Source organism: Acomys russatus, chromosome 3 (assembly GCF_903995435.1).
Source record: "Acomys russatus chromosome 3, mAcoRus1.1, whole genome shotgun sequence".
In the NCBI taxonomy this organism is placed as follows: Eukaryota; Metazoa; Chordata; class Mammalia; order Rodentia; family Muridae; genus Acomys; species Acomys russatus.
The window spans coordinates 39,631,231-39,637,230 of NC_067139.1; positions in this window are offsets into that span (position 1 = coordinate 39,631,231).

Here is a 6,000-nt window from a genome sequence, read left to right on the forward strand (position 1 = left end):
TTGGCTCTGGGCCTACTGTAAACTGCCTTTATTATGTTGAGGTATGTCCCTTGTGTCCCACATCTCTCCATGACTTTTATCATGTAGAGGTGTTGGGTTTTGTCAAAGGCATTTTAAACATCTAATCAGATCACCTAGGCTTTTTTTCTTTCAGTTTGTATACATAGTGGATTACATTTATTGATTTTTATATGTTGAATCATTCCTGCATCTCTAGAATGCAGCCAACTTGATCATGATGGGTAATTTTTTTCTATTTTCTTTCTCTTTTTTTTCTTTTCTTTTTTTCAAGACAAGATTTCTCTGTTTATCTTTGACTGTCCTGAACTCACTTTATAGACCAGGCTGGCCTTGAACTCACAGTAATCCACCTGCCTCAGCCTCCTGGGTGCTAGGATTAAAGGTATACACCACCATGCCCAGCCATGGTGGGTGATCTTTTTGATGTGTTCTTGGATTTGGTTTGCAAATATTTCATTGAGAATTTTTGTAGCTGTGTTTATAAGGGAATTTGGTCTGCAATTCTCTCTCTTTGCTGAGTCTTTATGTGGTTTGGGTAACAGGGTAACTGTGACCTCATAAAATGAATTGGGAAATGTTCCTTCTGTTTCTATATTGTAGAATAATTTAAGGAGTGTTGACAATTAGCTTAATCTGAAAATCCTGTGGAATTCTGCCCTAACACCATCTGGCCCTGAGGTTTATTTGGGGGGTTGGTAGACTTTTAATTACTGCTTCTTTATCATGAGGGGTTATACATCTGTTTAAATTGCTTATCTGATCTTGATTTAACTTTGGTAAGATGTATGTATTGAGGAAATTATCCATTGCTTTTAGATTTTTCCAATTCAGTGGAATATGGGTTTGTAAAGGATGTCCTAATGATGGTCTTGATTTCCTCAGGGTCTGTTGTTATATCCCCCTCTTTGTTTCCAGTTTTGTTAATTTGGGTATTTTCTGTCTGCCTTGTAGTGTTTTGGATAAGGGGTTGTCTAACTTATTTGGTTTTTCAAAAACCAATCCTTAGAATATCGAGTCTCTTCTTGGTAACTTGCCATCCTTCCTCTGAGTGCCTCCAGGCCTCCCCATCCAGGGGACGTGGTCAGAAAAGGGGCACCAGGGTTCGTGTGAGAGTCAGATCTCACGCTCCACTCAACGGTGGAGCATATCCTGTTCGTCAGCTAGGTCTTGGTAGGGGTTCGAAGTTTACTGCCTATATTCTCCTTGGCTGGTGCCTTAGTTTGAGGAGGCCCCCAGGACCCAGATCTGTCTGTCATAAAGTCCCTCAATCACAGACATAGGGGAAGGGAGAAGGGGGGAAGTGGGAGGGAGGGAGGAATAGGAGGAAACAAGGGAAGGGCTAACAATTAAGATGTAATATGAATAAATTAATAATAAAAAAATTTAAAAAATAAATGTTAAAAAAACCCAATCCTGTTTTATTGATTGTTTTTCTTTTGTTTCTGTTTTATTGAGTTTGATGATTTCTTGCCATCTATGCCATTTATTTGTGATTTCTTATTTTTGGTCTAGAGTTTTCAGGTATGGTGTAGAGTTTTCAGGTATGCAATTAAGTTACTACTATGAGAGCTCTCCATTTTGTTTAAATGTAGGCACATAGTACTATCACCTTGCCTTCTAGAAGACCCTTCATTGTGTCCCATAAGTTTAGATATGTTGTGTATTCATCTTTTGTTCAATTCTAGAAAGCCTTTCATTTCTGCCTTGACACCTTTTTCAGTCAGTACTAAGTTGTTCAGGTTCCAGGAGTGTGCTGTTTCTGTTGCTGTTGGTATCCAGCTTTAACTTGACGTGGTCAGGTAGGATACCCAAGGTTATTTCAGTTTTCTTGCATCTCTTGAGACATGCTTTGTGTACAAGAACGTGGTCTGTTTTGGAGAAAGTTCCATGATGTGCTAAGAAGAAGATATAGTCTTTTGTGTTTGGGTGAAATAGTCTATAAAGATCTCTTAGGTCCATTTAGATCATAACTTCAGTTAGCTCCAGCAGTCTGTTTAGTTCTTGTCTGTTGGTGGAGTGGGGTACTGAAGCCTCCCACTGTCAGTGTAGAGGGTCCCTGTGATTTCAGATGTAGTAGTGTTTCTTTTACGAACTTGAGTGTTCTTGTGTTTGGGGCATAGATGTTAAGAATTGAAATGTCCTCTTGGTGGAGTTTTCTTTTGATGAGTACACAGTGTCCCTCCTTATCTCTTCTGATTAGATTTGTTTGAAGTCTATTTTGTCAGATATTAAAATGGCTACACCAGCTTACTTAAGGTCATTTGGTTGGATATCTTTTTCCGTCTTTCTGTCCTGAGATGACGTCTGTCCTTCATGTTTTTGTCTGTTTCTTGGAAGCAGCAGAAGGATGGATACTGTTTTGTTAGTCTGTGCTCTTTTTTTGTTTACTTGCTTGTTTTGTTTACTTGCTTTGCTTTGTTTTCTGAGACCGGGTTTCTCTGTTTAGCCTTGGCTGTCCTGACTCGCTTTGTAGACCAGGTTAATCTCAAATTCCTGGAGATCTACCTGCCTTTGCCTCCTTGAGTGCTAGGATTACAGGTGTGCGCCATTAGGTCTAGCTTGGTGTGTCTTTTTATTGGGAAATTGAGACCATTGATGCTGAACTATATCAATGAGAGTGTTTTTTTAAACTACTGTTACTCAGCTGGTGTGTGTGTATGTGTGTGTGTGTGTGTGTTTCTTGATTTGTTGGTCTAAGATATTTTTTTCCTTGTGTTTTCTTGGGTATGGTTAACCTCTTTAGGTTAGAGTTTTCTTTATAACACCTTCTGTAAGGCTGGGTTTGTAGATATTGCTTAAACATTTGGTTTCATTATGAATTTTTATTTTATATATCTATTGCAATTGAAAGTTTTTCTGGGTATAATAGTTGGACTAGCATCCATGGTTTCTTAGAGTCCATAGACCATGTATGCAGGCTTTTAATGTTTCCATTGAGAATTCAGGTGTTATTCTAATAGGTTTGCCTTTATATGTTACTTGGTATTTTTCCTTTGCAGCTTTTAATATTTTTCTTTGTTCTGTACATTTAGTGTTTTGATTATTATGTGCTGGCAGGGGGAAAAGTGTATATTTCTTTTCTGGTTCAGTATACTTGGTATTCTATATGCTTCTAGTACCTTAGTAATTTCCTTTTTATATTAGGAAAATTTTCTTTCATGATTTTGTTGAAAATATATTCTGTGCCTTTGACTGGAGTTTCTTCTTCTTTTTCTATGCCTATTTGGTCTTTTCATAGTGTCCCAGATTCCTGGATGATTTGTGCCAGGAAGTTTTAGATTTAATGTTTTCTTTGACCAAGGTATCTATTTCTTTTATCATGTTTTAATGCCTGAGATTACCTCACCTAATCCCCTGGTCTTATCCTCAGCTCTGTAGCCAACAATCTGTTGATGACTCCCTACTCTCTCTGTCTCCATCTCCACTGGATTGCACAGATCTTCCCCTGCAATCTTTCCCCCCTTTTCATTGCTTTATCCCACCCCCAGCTCCAGCAGGCATTCCCTGGGAACCCACAGACTGTGTGGGCCAGGGAAGCATGTAGCCTAACATAAGATCTTCAGCATTCTCTTCTCTCCTCTAAATCCAATCCTCCGGCCTCATTCTGATCATCAGGCTACTAGCTGTGGCCTCCCCTCACTGCCCCCCCATCTCCAGGAGGTCACAAAGATCTTCTCCTCCAACTTTTCTCTCCACTCATCCTATTAGCCCAGGCCCCAGCTCCAGCAGGAATTCCCTGGGTATAACCCAGTCAAGCTGGGGAGAAGCAGGCAGAGTAGCTTCTTCACTCTCCTCCTCTCCTCCAATTCCAACCCCCCAGTCTCATCTCCAACTCTGTAGCAGGCTACCTGTAACCTTTCCTCACTCTCTGCCCCCAATTCCCAGGGGGCTAAGCAGATCTTGGCTGAAGATCCTGCCTCCTTGGTTCCTCCCTAGAAGTCCAAATTACCTAGAATTACCAAATACCTAGAAAAACATCCACCCAGAATCCCTGGTGGCCATACCTACTAAGATCCCATAGTAATTCCCTGCCAGGCCACATACAGCCAACATACCCTCCTAAGAGCCAGAGAGGGCAACAGAAACCAAGGGGCACAACCCCAGCCAACAAAGAAGACTCTAGATATTAGCACCTGCAAGTAGAGTCTTCATCAGCCGGATGCCTAGATGCCAGTGTGAAAACACAGTCACCAACATCCAGGACAACATGTCTCCCTGGAGCCCAGCAACCCAGCAGACAGAGAATGGCACCATAGCTGAAGCATGAGAAAAAGACCTTAAAATACGAATATAATAGTAGTCCTTAAAGAGGAAAGGAGTAAATCTCTCAAAGAACCCTATGGAAACACAAACAAACAGTAGAAGGAAATGAATAAAACATTTTCAGGTCCTGGAAGTGGAAACAGAATCAATAAAGAAAACCCAAACTGGAGGAAGTCTTACAATGAAAAATTTAGAACCTTGAACAGGAACCTCAAGGCAAAGCCTCGACAATAGAACACAAGGATGGAAGCGAGCTGAGCGTGGAGCTGGGGGACTGAGATCCAAGTGAGGATCTCCAGGCAGCTTACCTGCCATATTGAATTTTCCATCTAAGAACTCTTGCTAAAGATAATCTCCTTTCTTCTTGCCTCTTGCAAGGTTGTTTTTTTTTTTTTTGTTTTTTGTTTTTTGTTTTTTGTTTTTTGTTTTTTTGTTGTTGTTTTGGCTGGTGTCTATGTTTGTTGTTTTACTCAGGGGTTCTATTGCTGTGATGGAATACTCTGACAAAAAGACAGTTGGGGAGGAAATGGTTTACTTGACTTACACTTCCAAATCCATAGTCTATCACTGAAAACAAATTAGGTCAGATACTCAAGCAGGCCAGGAACCTGGAGGCAGGAGCTGCTGCAGAGCCCATAAAGGGGTGCTGCTTACTGGCTTGCTCTCCATGGCTTGCTCAGCCTGCTTTCTTTCTTTCTTTCTTTCTCTTTTTCTTTCTTTCTTTTTTTGAGACAGGGGTTCTCTGTGTAGCCTTGGCTGTCCTGGACACGCTTTGTAGACCAGGCTGGCCTCAAACTCACATCAATCCACCTGCCTCTGCCTCCCGAGTGCTGGGATTAAAAGCATGTGCTACCATGCCCAGCTCTCTGCCTGCTTTCTTATAGAACCAAGGACCATGTGCCCAGGGGTGGTACCACCCAGCGTGGGCTGGGATCTTCCCCATCAATCACTATCTAAGAAAATGCCCTAGGTCTGGATCGTTGAGGTTTCCTCTCTTCAGTGACTGTAACCTGTGTCCAGCGCATGTCAAATAAATTTAAGAATTTGCACACAATACAGGGCTTTTGACTATACAGACCTCTTCCCTTTGCATAGAGCTCTGAATAAACTGACAGAGAACTCAGAGTTTCAGACTAAGCCTGTCCTACATCTGTCTCTGTCACATCCCTGGCTAAGACTGTCTGAGAGTCATTATTTGTCCTGTCAACACAGACCAAGAATAGAACATTAAATCTGAGGTTTGCAAGCCCTGCTTTTTCTCCATCTTGTCCTATGCTTTGTGTCTGGAATCCCTCGGCATGCCTGGCATCTTCCCTTAGGGCAATATGAAAAAGGCTTTGCTCTCCAGGGCTCGGGTGCTCAGACTGGCTCCAGGCCTCTGAGCGTTAGATGCTCTGCTGCCGACAGCTGCCATTTCTCTGGGGCTCAGCGGCGAGCCTGAGTCAGAAGCGGGCAGGACGGAAGCCATAGCATTCCTCCTACTAACGCAGAAGCTATAAAAACAGCCTTGCAGGAGGTACTGGGATGGCCCAAGAGAGACACATGGGTGAGTGACAGAGTCAGCCTTGAAGAACCCACAGCTGTTTATCATCGACTCTGCAGAATGAAGGCCCTGGGAAGGCGGAGCAGAGCTTGACCTGGGATAATGTAACCGGCCTGCATTGGACTCGGTCCCATTTGGGTGATGAGCCTTAGAGATTCTTCTTGTCACTGGGT